Below are 18,359 nucleotides of genomic sequence, written 5' to 3'. Positions count from 1 at the left end.
CGGGCACCGCACCCCCGCCCTCCGACTCTGCAGACCCCCGCCCCGCTCCCGCCGCTCCACCCGCGGGACCTTCCCCGCCTCCAGCCGGCGCCCCCAGCGCGTCCCGAGGCGCCACCCCCGCCTCCGGCGAGGTCCTAGCTCCTCCTCTCCCAGTCCCGCCGCGCAGGGGTCGAGACTAGCCCAGAGGAGAAGCGAGGTGGGTGGTGGGGTGCGGAGGCGGTGGGGCTGCGGGTCGCAGATCTCTGGGACCACTCACAGCGCCGGGGGGCCACTCTGCGTTGCAGAGAAATGGAGGGCTCAGGAGGTGGACTCCGGGATGCGGCCCATCCCGGGAAAGAGTCGAAGACCCCGCGGCTCGCCTACCCTCCCCGCCAGCCAGGTCTGCGGGCGGACCTGGTGGCGCCGGGCCCTGAGCTTCAGGAGAGGGACAGAAAGATCGAGGGGTCCTCTGGTCCCTAAGCCTCCGGGCTGTCCGGCTTGCCGGCCAGCCACATCCGTTAGCGGCTCTTTGTGACACCAACACCACTTCACAGAGGCGGTGAGAACAGGGTTTGAATTTCAGCTTTCTTGTCACAAGACCCCTATCCTTTTGACCTGGCTAAATCTGTTGGTCCATCAGACCACCCTTCCCCGCCCAGGTGAGCCTTCCCCGAAGCCACAACCCCATCCTTCACACCCCATCCCACCTCGTACTCCCATAAAGCTGCTCTTAACACAGTGAGTTTTGACCAAGGTTACACTTACTTCCCTCTTCAGAGCTCCTTGAAGTCAGAAAAAACCCTGAACGCCATTGTAGCTATAAAGTGCACCCCAACTTGACACACATTATTTAAAACTAGAAATGCTTAAAGTTTATGTAAATATATATATATAATTTTTATGTATTTATTTTTGACCGTGCCGGGTCCTTATTGCTCCCTGGGCTTTTCTCTAGTTGCAGTGCACAGGCTTCCCTTTGCAGTGCTTCTCTTGTGAAGCACAGGCTCCTGGGTGCCCAGGCTTCAGGAGTTGTGGTACATGGGCTCAGGGGTTGCAGCCTCCTGGCACTAGAGCATAGGCTCAGCAGTTGTGGCACACAGGCTTCATTGCTCCGCAGCATGTCGAATCTTCCTGGATCAGGGATTGAACCCGTGTATCCTGCATTGGCAGGCGGATTCTTTACCACTGAGCCACCAAGGAAACCCTAAAAATGTTTAAAGTTTAAAATGTATTGAGCATTTGCTTTATATTTAGTTTAAAAGTAGTGTTTACCATGTGTGAGGCATTATTCCAGGTACTTTACAAATATTTCCTAACTTACTACTTCTTAAAGTGTGGCTTCATGACCATCAGGGTTCCTCAATGCCTGAAGGGTTTCTTTGAGGTCCCTTTGCTAGCTATATCAATGACAGGCTGCATCTTCTTCTTATAGGTAATAAATATCAGCGTATCATGATTGACTGAATGTGCAGATACAGATCTTAGGGGCTAGCTCTCGGATAATGAGCTAGATTTTAAAGAGATTTGCAAAAATATGGAACAATGTCACTGTCCTCAGCACTTGTTTGTTTTGGAGCATAGTTAATTTTTATTGAAAAAATTCATGCTAACATGTCATGTGTCTGTTTTAAATTAATCAGTGTTTTTTTAAAAAACAGCTTAAATTTCTAGTTACAGTAGATATCAATAGATGTAACATTTTAACAAGGTCTCTTTAAGGTCTTCAACAGTTCTTAAGAGTCCCTGAGAGGGAAAAGTTTGAGAACTGCTGCCTTACTACTTCCTAAGAAGTATTATTGTACTCTACAACAGAGGAAACTGAGATGCAGAGAAGTCAAGTCACTTGCCCGAGGTCAGACAAGCTGGGAAGTGTTAAAGCCGGGGTCAGATCTGTGCACAGCATCCCAATAAGGTGGGTCTATGATTTATTGTTTAGTCACTAAGTCTTGTCCGACTTTTTGTGAGTCCATTGACTATAGCTGCCAGGCTCATCTGTCCATGGGATTTCCCAGGCAAGAACACTGGAGTGGGTTGCCATTTCCTTCTCCAGGGGATCTTCCCAACCCAGGGATTGAACTCAAGTCTCCTGCATTAGCCGGCAGATTCTTTACCATCTGCACCACCTGGGAAGCTCTGATCTATGATTATCTCCACCCTTAATCAAGGACAGTGAGGAATAGGGAGGGACATTAACTTCCTGTAGCTACTGTAACAAATTGCCACAAACTTGACTTCAAACAATAGAAACATTCTCTGACAGTTTGGGAAGCTGGAAATTTAAAGTCAAGGTGTGCTTCCGCTGATGGCTCTAGAGGAGGATCCATCCTTGCCTCTTCCAGCTGCTGGCTTCCATAGGTCGTGGCAGCATCACTCCAGTCTCTGCCTTTGTCTTCACATGGCCTTCTCTGTAGGTCTGTTTTCTCTGTGTCTCTTACAAGAACACTTATAGGACTTCTCCGGTGGTCCACTGGTTAAGACTCAGCGCTTCTACTGCAGAGGGCAAGGGTTTGATCCCTAGTGGGGAACTAAGATCCCACCCACATGCTGCTCAGAGCTGCAAAAAAGAAAAAAAAAAAAAGAAAAAAAAGGAACACTTGTCTTAGATATAGGACCTACCCACACAACCCAGAATGATCTCATCTTGAGATCCTTAATCACATCTCTACAGACACTTTTAAAAATAAGGTCACATTTACAGGTTCTGGAGATTAGGATAGAAACATAGCTTGTTTTTTGGAGGGACAGGTGTCAGGAGGGGTGGCACCGTTCAACTTGCCGCAGGAGGTTAGGTAACTTGTTTAGGGTCCCACAGCTAGAAGGGATGGAGCTGAACCTGGTGTGCCCCCACGGTGAACTAAGGGATAAGTAATGGATGCTCAGACTGGGGAAACTTTGCCTTCCTCAAAGCGGGCAGCAAAGATGTACTGAGAATCTGCTGGGAGGGGACAAGGCTAGAGGAGCCACAGTGTCAGCCAGCAGCTTGAGCCTCAGGACCGGGACAGGAAAGGGATGGGAGAGTGGAGGAGATGGAAATAACTTTAGGAAGGGAAAGAGGAGGCAGGAGTCCAAGGTGACCTCCCCCCTACCCAGATGATGAGCCTGAGTTCTTCAGAGAATGTTTACAATCTTAAGAAAAGGAAGGAGAGGCAGTTAAGCTCTGATTGTTAAGCTTCCAGATCACTCTACATTCTAAGCTTGGTGCAGTCACTGACAGGGTCTGTGGCCTTGGGCAAGTCACATGACTCCTTGGGGCCTCAGTTTCCCACTCTTTAATATGGGGTCACAAAGGGTAATTGTGATTATTAAACAAACAAGCATATGAGCCAGCCACACAAAGTTCTATAGAAAAACTGGATGAAGATGAAAGAAACCTGGAGGCAGGAATTCCCTGCTGTCCAAAAGTAGGACCCCATGCTTCCGCTGCAAGGGTCCAGGTTGGATCCCTGGTCAGGGAACAGAGATCCCAAAAGCCATGTGGCATGGCCAAAGAAAAAAAAAAAAGGAAATCTGGAGATGTCTGGGTTGGGTGTAGATGTCCGGTTGACAGGCGGGGACCTGGAGCTGAAACTCAGGACTAGAGCAATTGATGTGGTAAGACCAATATTGACATTCACTCGTTCAATAAATACTTAGCTCTAAATAAATTGCCACATTCACTGCTAAACCTGTGAGCTATGACAATATCTGAGAGACAGGATTACTGCTCTTGTGGGAAACAGATGGTAAACAAGAAAAACCAAAAATAAACTAATTTCAGATAGAACAAGAGAGGGTTGAGAAAGAGGAGGGGAATTAACAAATTAGTGTGTCACAGGAACTAGATTTGTTAACACAATTCAATTTCAAAAAAGAGTTCCAGACACCGTATTGTCTCACCTACAAATATTTTAATATGTATTTCTAAAACATAATGAAATTATAAATCTACAGTATCATGATCACACTTGAAAAAATTAATAATTTCTTCATATCAAGCATCCAGTGTTTGAAATGTTGTTTCATGAGTTTATTTTTTAAATTTGTTTAACTCAAGATCCAAATCATACCCACATATTGCAACTGGTTGATATGTCCCTTAGTCTCTTTAAATCCTCCTCCATCTCTTCTTTTTTCTCCTTCTCTTGAAATCATTTTGGTGATGAAACAGGACTGTTTGCCTTATAGAGATTTTCAGCCTAGATTCTGATAATTTTACCTCTGTAAAGTCCTTTAATATGTTCGTTCCCTGTCTTTTCTTTAGACTGGTGTTGGATTGAGAGGTTGATCTGATTTGAATTCAGTTTATTTGGTGGTAATGTGTTCTATTGATCTGATTTGAATTCAGTCTATTTGGTGGTAATATGTTCTAGCATTTCCTTTTGTTAGGAAAGATCCTTTTTTGTTTAGATGTAAATCACCTGCAGTGATACCGACCCTTTTAATGCGTGCAATTCAGTAGTTTTTAGTATATTCACAAAGTTGTGCAACCATTATGCTTGTATGCTAAGTGACTTCAGTCGTGTCTGACTATTTGTGACCCTGTAGCCCACCAGGCTCCTCTGTCCTTGGGATTCTCCAGGCAAGAATACTGGAGTGGGTTGCCATGCCCTCCTCCAGGGGATCTTCCTGACCCGGGGATTGAACCAGTGTCTCTTACGTCTCCTGCAATGGCAGGTGGGTTCTTTATCACTAGTGCCACCTGGGAAGACCCATGACCACCTTGTAATCTCACATTTACATTAACTGCCCCATAAAATCCTATACCTATTAATAGTCAACCTCCATTCCCTTCTGCCCAAAGCCCCTGGTCACCACTAATCTGCTTTCTGAATCTATAGATGTGTCTATTCTGAACATTTCATATAAAAGAATCATATACTATGTGACCTCATGTCTGACTTCTTTCGCTTAGCATCATGTTTTTCAAAAATATTTCTATTTGCTTATTTATTTGACTGTGCTTGGTTTTGGTTACAACATGTGGGATCTTTGATCTTTGTTGTGGCATTTAGGATCTAGTTCTCTGACCAGGGATCGAACCCAGACCCCTTGCATTGGGAGTGCAGAGTCTTAACCACTGGACCACCAGGGAAGTCTGTTTAACTCATTTAATCCCCACAAAAATTGATTATTCCCATTTTACAGATGAAAGACTGAGACAAAGAATGATTCAATGCCTCACCAAAGGTCATATAACAGACCTACTGCATCAAATATGAACTTGGACCCAGAATCAATTTCTGGTCTTCTCTTCAGCCACCCTCCCCCGTGCTCCCCAACTTGCCCCATCCAATCCAGGCTCAGCCTGCTGACTCACACTCAAACAGAGCACATTTGTTCCCTGGGCTTCACACTCATGGCCTGTGGTCTTCTCTTATTCCCTCCATATCATATGATTCCATTTATTCAGAATGTCCAGAATAGGCAAATGCTCAGAAAGCAGGTTGGTGGTCGCAGGGTTGCCCCACCTGGCACACGAAAGGTACTCACTCAATAGTTGTGAGCTTCCTGGGTGGATAAGGGCCTTTTCTCTTTTCCTACCTACCCTTTTCTGGAGCCTGGTTTATCTCAGAGAAATGAGGAGTTCTGCTCCTATGAAGTGATCTGAAGAAAAGTACTGTTTAACCACAGGCAAAACAACCCAGAAGGTGGAAACAACCCAGAAGGTGGAAACAACCCAGAAGTCCACTGTGAGATGAATAAACAAAATGCCGTCCATCCATACAATGAAACAAGATTCCGCCATAAAAAGAAATGAGGCACCAACACAGGCTACAACACAGATAAACCTTAAAAACGCGATGCTGGAGCCTTCCCTCATGGTCCAGTGGCTAAGACTCGGCTCTCCCAACGCAGGGGGTCTGGGTTCCATTCCTGGTCAGGGAACTAGAGCCTAAATGCCACAGTGAAGATCAGAGATCCCACATGCCACAACTAAGACCCAGCGCAGCCAAATCAATAAACAGATAGAAATACATATTTTTGAAAAACATGATGCTAAGTGAAAGAAGTCAGACATGAGGTCACATAGTATATGATTCCTTTATATGAAATGTTCAGAATAGGCAAATCTGCAGATCCAGAAAGCAGATTAGTGGTGACCGTGGGCTTCATGCAGAGGAGCATGGAGGGTGACTGTTAATAGGTACAGGATTTTATGGGGCAGTTAATTAAAATGTGAGATTAGAGAGTGGTCATGGGCACAAATTCGATCCCTGGTTGGGAAACTAAGACTCCACATGGCAAAAAAAAAAAAAAAAGTTAAAACATGTGAAATGTCTAGATCAGAGGCTGGCATGTGGTAAGAGCTACATTAATGTTAGCTACTGCTCTTTATATTATTGTTGTTACTATTACCTTTGCTGTTACTGTTACCACTGAAGCATTTCATTCAGAACAGTGACACCCTGGAATCAACCCTGTTCTCTTACCATGGTGTTTGAAGCTACTGGAGGAATTAGAAATTAGGGCAACCAAGTCCCATCAATTGTACCTGCAACACATCTCAGAAATTCTTCTACTTCCTCATCTCCCTCCTACCACCCTAGCCCCACTTAATATTATTTCTCTACCTGGAAGGTTACAGTAGGCTTCTAACTGAGTTTTATTCTACTCAACAGTCAGTAATCTTTTTTTTTTTTTTTTCCCCTCTACTACATGGCATGTGGAATGTTCCTGACTAGGGATCAAATCTGTGTCCCCTGCAGTGGAAGCATGGAGTTTTAACCAATGGACTACAAGGGGAAGTCTGCATTCAATAATCTTGATAAATGCATACATTGTATCTCACCAGGTATCAATGCCAAGTTATAATAAGCCCAAAGTCCTTCCCAAGGCTGACAGAACTTTTATAGTCCATCTTCACCTCACACCTAAGCAACTCACTGTCTGAGCACCAGCCACCCTTCTGTTCCTTTAGTCCTTCTGTGTGCATGGCTCATCTAGTCCAAACTCACGTCCTTGGTGAGAGCATCCAAATGGCTGAGCTTGGGTCATAGCCCATGATCAAGGGAAGGGAAGTTTAACATTTTTTGGTCCTTTGTTTTCCTTAAGTTTAACTTCTTAAACTTCCATAGAAGGAATAAAACTCTGCTTTCATCAAAAATCACATAGGGATGGACAGCCCAAATTTAGCGAGTTCAGGTGCTGAGTGGGAAACAACATATGTCTTGTTGAGGAGGGCATGCAAATTTGAGTCAGAGCGGAATTGCTGGGAAATAATGGAAAGGTGATTAAAGGTCAGTCCACTAGAGGGTCTCTTTCTCCATCTACTCTACACACAGTACTCAACCTTCCCTCCCAATAACACGGAACACCTATTCAAAGTTTATGGGCTGGGATTTCCCCAGTGGCCCAGTGGTTAAGACTTTGTGCTTCTAATGCAGAGGGTGTGGGTTCTATCCCTGGTCAGGGAACTAAGATTTCTCATGCTATGTGACCAAAAGATTAAAAAAAAAAAAAAAAGACTATGGGCTTGCTGATATATTCATGAATAAAATGATGTAATGTCTGTGATTTTTTGCTTTAAAATAACCCATTGGGAGGGTGGGATGGTTGGGAATGTGGAGAAGATGAACACTCGCCTTTTTGTTAATAATTGTTGAAGCTAGGTGATGGGTATATGGAACTCCATCATACTATTTTCTCTCCTATAATATTAGAACATTTTCATTAAAAATTAAAAAAAAATTAATACAGACTGTGGGCTTGAGTGAATGACAAAATATTAGCTTTCCTGGGATGAGTTTTGCTTCAGCCATGGGTAAAAGAAGAGGGACTTGATGCCACCAACAAGAATGGAAAATATGGAGTGGGGAGAAGGGTGAGTGGGTGCTGGGAGTTCCCACAGTTAGCTGCAGGAGGAAGAACTGAGCCAGAGGCTCCCGGAGCCAGTTGCCTGGGCACGTGGCAGAGAGAAGCAGTGATTATGTGGAAGGAGAAGTTATTGCTTCCTGGAAATCGGGCCACCAGCCCCTGAGAAACCACACTAGGACTGGAGAGGGAACTTTGGGGCACCAGAGAATAGCTCCCTGCGCTGTTGCCATAGACTATCTAAAAGACTGAAAGTCTGTGCCCCTCGAATTCATACGTTGGAAACCTAACCCCACAATGTGGTGATGTTAGGGGGAGGGGCCTCTGGGAGGTGAGGAGGTCATGAGGATGGAGACCTCATGCACTGGATTAGTGCTCTTATAAAAGAAAGAAATGCCTGGGGGCTTCCCTAGTGGTCCAGCGGTTGAGATGCCACCCTTCCACTTCAGGGGTCGTGAATTTGATCCCTGATCAAGAAATTCCGCATGTTGCTAACCTTGGCTGAAGTTTAAAAATAAATGAACAAAAAATTTTAAAATGACAGAAATTCCTCCCCTCTCCCACCATGTGAAAAGACAGAGGTCTATGAACCAGAAAGGGGGTTCTCACCAGACACCAAAGCTGACAGTGCCTTGATCTTGGACTTTCAGCCTCCAAAACTGGGAGAAATAAATTTCTGTCACTTATAAATCACCCAGTCTATGGTACATTTTCTGGCCTCCTGTTTAAAAAATTGAGGTGTAGTTAACATACAACGGGCTTCCCTGGTGTCTTTGAGAGTAAAGAATCTGCCTTCAATGCAGGAGACCTGGGTTTGATCCCCGGGCGGAAAAGATCCCCAGGAGAGGGAAATGGCGACCCATTCCAGTACTGCCTGGAGAATCCCATGGACAGAGGATCCTGGTGGGCTACAGTTCATGGGGTCACAGAGAGTCAGACATGACAGAGCGGCTAACACTTTAACATACAACATTGTGTAAGTTTAAGGTATCAGTTCAGTTGCTCAGTTCTGTCTGACTCTTTGCGACCCCATGGACTGCAGCATGCCAGGCTTCCTTGTCCATCACCAACTCCCAGAGCTTGCTGTAAGGTCAAACTCATGTCCATTGAGTTTGCCATCCAACCATCTTATCGTCTGTCATCCCCTTCTCCTCCTGCCTTCAATCTTTCCCAGCATCAGGGTCTTTTTCAAGGAGTCAGTTCTTTGCATCAGGTGGCCAATATTGGAGTTTCAGCTTTAGCATCAGTCCTTCCAATGAATATTCAGGACTGATTTCCATCAGAATTGACTGGTTTGATCTTCTTGCAGTCCAAAGGACTCTCAAGAGGCTTTTCCAACACCACAGTTGAAAAGCGCTCAGCTTTCTTTATGGTCCAACTCTCACATCCATACATGACTACTGGAAAAACCATAGCTTTGACTACACAGACCTTTGTTGGCAAAGTAATGTCTCTGCTTTTTAATGTGCTGTCTAGGTTGGTCATAGCTTTTCTTCCAAGGAGCAAGCATCTTTTAATTTCATGGCTGCAATCACCATCTGCAGTGATTTTGGAGCCCAAGAAAATAAAGTCTGTCACTGTTTCCACTGTTTCCCCATCTATTTGCCATGAAGTGATGGGACCAGATGCCATGATCTTTGTTTTCTGAATGTTGAGTTTTAAGCCAAATTTTTCACTCTCCTCTTTCACTTTCATCAAGAGGCTTTTTAGTTCCTCTTCACTTTCTGCCATAAGGGTGGTATGATCTGCGTTATCTGAAGTTATTGATATTTTGGCCAGCAATCTTGATTCCAGCTTGTGCTTCACCCAGCCTGGCATTTGCATGATGTACTCTGCATATAAGTTAAATAAGCAGGGTGACAATATACAGCTTTGACATACTCCTTTCCCAATTTGGAACCAGTTTGTTATTCTGTGTCCAGAATATTCTGGACAATATTCTGTTGCTTCTTGACCTGCATACAGATTTCTCAGGAGGCAGGTCAGGTGGTTTGGTATTCCCACCTCTTGAGAATTTTCCACAGTTTGTTGTGACCTACACAGTCAAAGACTTTGGCATAGTCAATCAAGCAGAACTTAAAGTAAGATTAAGATATACAGTGTGTTGATCTGATACCTTTATGTGTTGCCATATGACCGTCACCATAGCATTAGCTGATCTGTGAGTGTCTATGGGTCTTTTTGTTATAGCAGCTCACGCTGACTAAAACAGACCATTTTACAAAAACTTATTTTTCAGGAGTCCGATTAGTCTTCTGCTTTACTTGCCCTGTCTCTTGGGCTCAGTTCCAAGGGCTGACATCCTGAAATAGCCTCAAATCCACTCTTCTACCCATGGCAGCCTTGACTTCCCAAAGATGCTAATCTGGATTCTCATTCCTCTTTCTCACCCTGTCCTCCTCCTCCTCTCCCTTCTCCTTTTCCTCCTCATCCTTCTTTAATTTGATAGACCTGAGAAGAGTTCTGATGTCATCATTGCATCTTTTTTTATTAATATTTTAAAAAATATTTATTTTACTTATTTGGCTGCACCAGGTCTTAGTTGCAGGATCTTTGATCTTCCTTTCAGCATGCAGGATCATTTTTTTTTTTTTTTAGTTGCATCATGTGGGATCTAGTTCAATCAGCTGAGGTTGTAACTGGTGCAGATTGAACCCAGGCCTCCTGCATTGGAAGAGCAGTGTTAGCCACTAGACCATCAGGGAAGTCCCTTCCAGAAATGTCACAGGAGACTCAGTCTATTCTACTTAATAGTCACCCTCACTAAGTCAAAAACATTATAGGGAAGATAAGTGTCCCCAAACCCATCTTGGAAAACAGGAAGATCAAATCTTAGCAACACGATCATTTGAAGTGCATTGGGCACGCTCTCTGAATTTCAGTATCTGTTTCACCTGAAGAGAGGTTACTTATAAATACTGGCTCTGTGTAGATTTTCTATTACAGTTACATTCATTTGGTAGCACTTCTCTGCTTTGAGGGTCCTCATCCACTTTTTTAAGATTTTTTGGATGTGAACCATTTTTTAAGTCTTTATTATGTTTGTTACAACATTGCTTCTGTTTTTATGTTTTTGTTCTTGTTTTTTTTGGCATGTGGGTTCTTAGCTCCCCCACTAGGGATGAAAGCCACACCCCCTGCATTGGAAGACAAAGTCTCAACCACTGGATGGCCAAGGAAGTCCCAAGTGGTTGGGCTCTTAAAGAAAACATTGAAAGAAAGCTATTTAAAATGTAAAAATGTAAAAAAACCCAAAAAACCAAAAAACCACCCATTGTCTTTGTATGGGCTCCTTAAAAAGAATTTGAGTTAATGCTTGGTTGGAGGGTATAATACCAGGGAAGCAAGAGTCAGGGAAGAAGTAAAGTGAGGCTGAAATGGAGGGAGACCAAATTTAAGGTGGACTATTGCCAAAGTTGGTCCAGCTTTGCAAGAATGCTCAGCTGGTTGCTTAATCCAATGGGCGCTGAGGTGACCTTGGCGCTGCACAGGGCTCCGCCACTGATGCTGTTCATGCCGCAAAACCAAGTATCCAGGCGAGGGTGGGGAGGGTACTGGTGGGATGAACGGACCTGGGTTTTCCACAATCCGACCATTTACAAAATTATGTATTTAGTAGGATTCTTCTTATCCCATTTCCACTCCCAAGTAACTACTGTTGACAGTTTGACTCATGTTCTTTCTGATTTTTCTCCTGAGAACATGCATACATATGTATATATAAAACACATATTTATTTTTTATGGAAGCATGACAAACATATTAATATACAATTTGCTTTTTTCACTTCATGTAACCCTGTAATCATCTTTCCAGCTCCAGCATATATACATATATCTTGTTCTTTTTTCTTTTTTAATAGATAATCCCTGCCTCATTCTTTCAAATGATTGTATAGTTCTCTGTTTTATGAATGTACTGTAATTTACCACATTATTTCTTCCCTTGATAGACATTCATGCCATTTCCTGCTTTAGGCTATTTTAAACAACCTTGCTGCGTAAGTTGATTTTTGGTTCTTTCATTTTTACGGGAAGTGAGTGGCCAGAATATGTTATATCCTTGTCTGCCCAGAACCTCCGTTCCTGCGTATAAATGACGCAGTAAGGCCGCAGCTCACCCACTGCAGCCAGACAGCCTCAGGCTGTTGGTGTTCTGGGGGCTGGGTCCAGGGGGGTGGGTTGTGAATTGGGGCTTTGGTTGGGTGGTTCTGGGGAGAGTATAAGGATCTGGGAATTTGCTCTAGAGTGGGTGCTAGCAGAAAGCAGGGATGATTGTAGGATCGAGGCTCTTAATAAATCTCATCTATATAACTGGTGCAGAAGCAGCTGTCACTCATATTTACCAGGAGAGGGTTGGATCTGGCATTCTGTGGCTTGGACCATATTCATGTTTTATCTTGTTCCATCATCGTCCCAGAGTGGCCTCGGCTGATTCTCTTGTTCTGTGAAATTGTTGTCTCAGTGGGAGAGCAGCAAGGCCAGCTGATGCCAGGTCAGCAGGTGGGTGGCCAGCACTGCTCCCTCTTTGTCAAAGCCGTGAGGGCTGTTTGGTATTCAAAATGGAAGTAGATAGCTGCACTCAGTCGCTCAATTGCTCAGTCATATCCAACTTTTTGCGACCCTATGGACTGTAGCCTGCCAGGCTCCTCTGTCCATGAGATTTTCCAGGCAAGAATACCGGAGTGGGTTGCCATTTCCTTCTCCAGGGGATCTTCTTGACCCAGGCATTGAACCCACCTCTCTTGTATCTCCTGCATTGGCAGGCAGATTCTTTACCACTAGCGCCACCTGGGAAGCCCCAGAAGTAGGATCTAGGGAAAAACAAAACTGGACCCTGACCAACTTTGGAACCTGACCTAGCCTCAAAGGCACCACGTCTCCTGACTGTCCTTTGTACCTGAACCTGGCTGTTTCTGGACCACACCTTGGACAGCTGAAAACTGTTCCTTGTTTTAAACATACTTTAAATATTTATTTTTATTTATTTGGGTGCGCTGGATCTTAGTCACAGTATGCAAGATTGTCAATCTTCGTTGCGGTATGTGAAGTTGTAGTTGTGGCATGTAGGATCTAGTTCCCTGACCAGGGATTGAATCTGGGCCCCTGCATTAGGAGCACAGACTATTAGCCACTGGACCACCAGGGAAGTCCCGCTTGCTTGTTTTAAATAGTTTATTGAGATATAGTTCATATGCCATAAAGTCCACACATTTAAAGGGTACAGTTCAGTGACGTTAGTATGTTCACAGGTGTGTGCACCCATCACTACTATCAGGTCCCAAGTCTTTTTTTTTTTTTTTTTGCTGTACCCCATGGCTTACAGGATCTTAAGTTCTCTAACCAGAAATCAAATCTGGGCTCGGGCAGAGAAAGCACTGAGTCCTCATCACTGGACTTCCAGGGAATTCCCAGAATATTTTCATTGCTCCAATCAGAAGCCCATACCAGGTGAGAAAGGAGTGGGTGAGGGATAAACTGAGAGATTGGGATTGGTATATACACACTCATTGTTTAGTCACTAAGTCCTGTCTGACTCTGTGTGACCCCATGGACTGCAGCACGCCAGGCTCCTCTGTCCTCCATTATCTCCCAGAGTTTGCTCAGATTCATGTCCACTGAGTCAATGATCCTATCTAACCATCTCATCCTCTACTGCCCTCTTCTTCTTTTGCCTTCAATCTTTCCCAGCATCAGGATCTTTTCCAATGAGTTGGCTCTTTACATGGGTGGCCAAAGTATTGGAGCTTCAACTTCAGCATCTGTCCTTGTAATGAATATTCAGGGTTGATTTCCTTTGCGATTGACTGGTCATATACATACTACTATATATAAAAGAGATAATTAGGAGGATTTGCCCGGCAATCCAATGGTTAAGACTCCACACTTCCAATTCTGGGGGCACAGGTTCGATTTCTAGATGGGGAACTAAGATCCCACATGCTGTGGGGTGCTTCAAAAGAAGAAAAAAAAAAGGCAAGTAATAAGGACCTAGTATAAAGCACAGGGAACTCTACTCAGTCCTCTGCAATGACTTACATGAGAAAGAATCTAAAAAAGAGAGGTTATATGTATAACTGGTTCACTTTGCCGTTCAGAAGAAACTACACAAGGCAAATCAACTATACTCAAAAAAACAAAAACAAAAAACCAAGCCCCATTAGCAGTCACTCCCCGTTTCCTCCCTACTTCAACTATAGCCTGAGGAAAGCACTAATTACTCTGTTTTTATGGACTTGCCTGTTTAGGACATTTTATTTAAGTAGAATCATACAGTGCATAACCCTTTAGGGACTGACTTCTTTGATTTAGTTTAATGTCTCCAAGGTCCACCTTGTAGCTTGAATCAGTACTCTATTCCTTTTAATGGCTGAATAGTAGTCTGTCATAGTGATAGACCACGTTTTCTTTATTCATTTATCCATCAGTGAACTTTCGGGTAAATTGGACTTTCCCTATTATTTGCTTGTGGTAAAAGTAGTACTTTCCTTCTGGAAGCTCAGGTGCCTAAGTTATCCACTGCTGTGTAAAAGGTTGTCCCAAAACTAAGCGGCTTAGAACAACAATAATCATTATCTTTCATCCTTTTTGCAGATCTGGAATTCTGGAGCAGTTTAGCTGAGCAGTCCTGATACGGGATCTCTCAGGAGACTGCAGTCAAGATATCAGCAGGGGCTACATCATTATCTGAAGGCTTGACTGGGGCTGGAGGAGCCACTTCCAAGATGGTGCCCTCATGTAGCTGTCAATAAGAGGCCTGAGTTTCTCTCCCTGTGGGACTGTCTTCCAGAGCTGCTTGAGTGTCCTTATGACATGGTATCTGGCTTCCCTCAGAGAAGTGTCAAGAGAACACTGAAACAACAATTCCTTTTATGACCTAGCTTCAGAAGTCATAGACAGTCATCTCTGCCACATTCTTTTAGAGGTCAGTCACTAAGTTCTGCCTCTCATTCCAGGAGAGGGCAATTAGGCTCCAAAAAAAAATTTTTTTTTTTGGCTCCTGTAGAATATGGGAATCAAACCCATGCTTCCCCTGCAGTTGGAGCATGGAGCCCCAACCACCGGACCACCGGAGAATTCCCTAGATTCCACCTTTTAAAGGTAGGAAGATCACAGAACTCCTGGATATATTTTGAAACCATCGCAATAGGCAATGATAGAGCTGAGGAGCCAAAGAAGATTGTGAGACAAAGGCATAGATTATCAACAGCAGAAAGATATTAATCCATTTAGGACTAGAGAAAGGAAGGGAGGAAGTAGGACTATCAGAGCCCAGGAGCCAGGACCATCCAGTAGAAACTGGGCTTTCAGAGGATCTGCAGCCTCGAACGTGCAGTCACTGGCAGAGATGCTTCCCAAAGCAGCAAGGGAGACAAATGCTCTGGCTTCTTCCTTCCTCAGCCCTCCAATCTTGCGCCAGTGCCTGCGACTGGCTGAAGCTACCAGGAAGCAGAGTGAAAGGGAGCCTGGGAAACAGATTTCCTTGCGACACAAAGGTGAGCAGAGAGGGCCAGGATGGGTGTGCGATGAAGGTCCTAGCACGGCATCTCCCAGGACGGCTTATTTGATTAGCTGGTGACATTATGGTTAAACTTGTCTTGAATTTTCATTTTTACATCAATATTGTTCTTCATAAAGTAACATTTAAAAACTGAAAATGAAAATAAGAAAAGAAAAATGAAAGAAAATTCTCTCATCTCCTTTACTCTTCTCTACTTTTTGAGAGAGAACTTCCGTGGGACCAGAAGGGAAGGGGAATGTTAATACCCAAACAGCAGAAAGCTGATCTAGCCTTTCTGGGGAAGCAGCCTTTGTTATTCCCTTTAAAACCTGTCAGCATCCGAGAACTGACTATGCAACTGATGCAAATGCCTCGTCAGTGTCTACCCTAGTTTCCTGGTTTCTGCCACAACAAGCTTCTGATTCCCAGAAAAAATCATTGATCTTGTCCTCTCTAGGTATATACCCAAGAGAACTGAAAAATCTATATCCATCAAGAATATGTACGGAAATGTTCATAGCAACATTCCTAATAATAACCCCAAAGTAGAAACAACCCAAAGTCCATCAGTGGGTGAATGGCTAAACAAAACGTGGTCAGGGGGATGGGGAATGGGATATGACTGCTAACGGGTCAGGATTTCTTTTAGGGGTGATGAAGTGTTTTGAAACTAGACAGTGGTAATGGTTGAACAACTCTGTGGGTGACAAGTCCTGAGAACTTGTAGTTCTTTGAATTAATTTGTTTTCAAATCCTGAAATATTGTTGAAAGATACCTGATGACCAATTATGCATGCGTGCATGGGTGCTGAGTTGCTTCAGTTTTGTCTGACTCTTTGCGACCTCATGGACTGTAGCCCGCAAGGCTCCTCTGTCCATGGGACTCTCTAAGCAAGAATACTGGTGTGTGTTGCCATGCCCTCCTCCAGGAGATCTTCCTGACCCAGGGATCAAACTTTTATCTCTTACATCTCCTGCATTGGCAGGCGGGTTCATTGGCAGACGGGTTCTTCATGGCTAGGGCCACTTGGGAAGCTTGAGTAGTTATGACAAGGATGCTAAAAATAAAAACCTGGGCAAAGAAGAAAATATACCAAGTTTATAAAAATATACCAGATTATATAGTATTGTGATTAGAGTTACTTTTGTCTCTTTTCCAATTTTTAGATAGCACTGTTACTTTTATAATATAAAAATTTATAGATGACTTCTGGTGTCGTCTTTGGCTTGGCCCACCACCATGTTTTCAAAAATTGGAGTTGAATGTATTTATTTTATTTGCTACACTGAGTCTTAGTTGTGTCATGTAGGATTCTCAGTTGCGTCATGTGGGATCTAATTCTCTGACCGGGAATCGAACCTGTGCCCTGCACATAGAGAGCATGGAGTCTTAGCCACTGGACCACCAGGGAAGTCCCTTGAATGTATTCAGATACAGAATCTATGCTCCAGTTTGCCACAGTCCTTCCTACTCCTTATTGCCTTAAGCTGGTGCCATGTCTCAAATAAACTGCCTGATCCCTAAAGTGAGTCCCTTGACTTATATAATAAAACTCCCATAATATACAATTCATTGTGGTTCAGTGATATGATAAATATTCACATTTTAAATCCCTGACAAGTGGGGTTAGAATGTTATTGAATCAGTTTGAAAATGAAAATTAGTATTTAATGTCTAGATAAAAATAGAATTGTTCTTGTCACTTTTCTACAGAGCTGGGTTGCTTGGGAAGTCAAAAAGATGATATTCACCAGTTTAATTCAGTTTAATAGGAAACCTCTGATGGTATTATAAGCAAAAAGAGACTTACTATAGGGAAATTGTTGTTGTTGTTGTTATTTAGTCGCTAAGTCTTCGTGTCTGACTCTTTTGTGACCCCTTGGACTGCAACCCGCCAGGCTTCTCTGTCCGTGGGGTTTCCCAGGCAAGAATACTGGAGTGGGTAAGCCATTTTCTTCTCCAGGGGATCTTCCTGACCCAGGGACTGAACCAGCGTCTCCTGCATTGGTAGGCAGATGCTTTACCACTAAGACACCAGGGAAGCCCACTATAGGGCTTCCAAATGGATTGGTGAAGCTGGAAGAGCAGGCTCTAGGCTGAGCCTCCTTCCAGTGATGGCTGCCAGGATGACACTGCAGAACTGACCTGCCAAGAGAAGCAGGGCCCTTGCCAGTTTGCAAGGTGCGGAATCAGGGGACCATTATTAGAACACTGCAGATGGTGACTGCAGCCATGAAAGTAAAAGACGCTTACTCCTTGGAAGAAAAGTTATGACCAACCTAGATAGTATATTCAAAAGCAGAGAAATTACTTTGCCGACTAAGGTCTGTCTAGTCAAGACTATGGTTTTTCCTGTGGTCATGTACGGATGTGAGAGTTGGACTGTGAAGAAGGCTGAGCGCCGAAGAATTGATGCGTTTGAACTGTGGTGTTGGAGAAGACTCTTGAGAGTCCCTTGGACTGCAAGAAGATCCAACCAGTCCATTCTGAAGGAGATCAACCCTGGGATTTCTTTGGAAGGAATGATGCTAAAGCTGAAGCTCCAGTACTTTGGCCACCTCATGTGAAGAGTCGACTCATTGGAAAAGACTCTGATGCTGGGAGGGATTGGGGGCAGGAGGAGAAGGGGACGACCGAGGATGAGATGGCTGGATGGCATCACGGACTCGATGGACGTGAGTGAGTGAACTCTGGGAGTTGGTGATGGACAGGGAGGCCTGGCGTGCTGCGATTCATGGGGTCGCAAAGAGTCGGACACGATTGAGTGACTGAACTGAACTTAACTGAGTTCAATAACATACCATCATAGCCAGGAAACTTCCATCATCACCCTAATTGTACTTATTTCTTGACACCTGCCCAGGAAACTGGATATTGGGCCATTACTGCCCCCTATTGCCTGTTAGTCTTTGAAGAAATAATTCCCCAAAACATGCACAGCCCATGGCATCATCTGATTTTCATGATAACTTTACTAGATAAGCAAAGAGTGTGGTGTCATATTTTTTACAGATACGGAAATTAAGGTTCAGAGAGGTAATGGAACATAAATAAGGTCACACAGCTATGTGCAAAGCTTGAGTAACAA

The 18,359-nt window shown here is 43.9% G+C and overlaps 1 long non-coding RNA gene across 1 annotated transcript; it reads left to right on the top strand.

Moving 5' to 3' along the window:
- Positions 1-144: 144 nt before the first annotated feature.
- Positions 145-16,839, top strand: LOC105606356 (uncharacterized). The gene is made up of 3 exons (XR_003585530.3): positions 145-196; positions 1,792-1,891; positions 14,364-16,839. It is a non-coding gene; the product is annotated as an uncharacterized LOC105606356 (long non-coding RNA).
- Positions 16,840-18,359: the final 1,520 nt, after the last annotated feature.

The sequence above is a fragment of the Ovis aries genome, chromosome 17, assembly GCF_016772045.2.
Source record: "Ovis aries strain OAR_USU_Benz2616 breed Rambouillet chromosome 17, ARS-UI_Ramb_v3.0, whole genome shotgun sequence".
NCBI classification, from domain to species: Eukaryota; Metazoa; Chordata; class Mammalia; order Artiodactyla; family Bovidae; genus Ovis; species Ovis aries.
The sequence above is the reverse complement of the archived record's forward strand: the minus strand, read 5'-3'. Positions and strand labels throughout refer to the sequence as shown.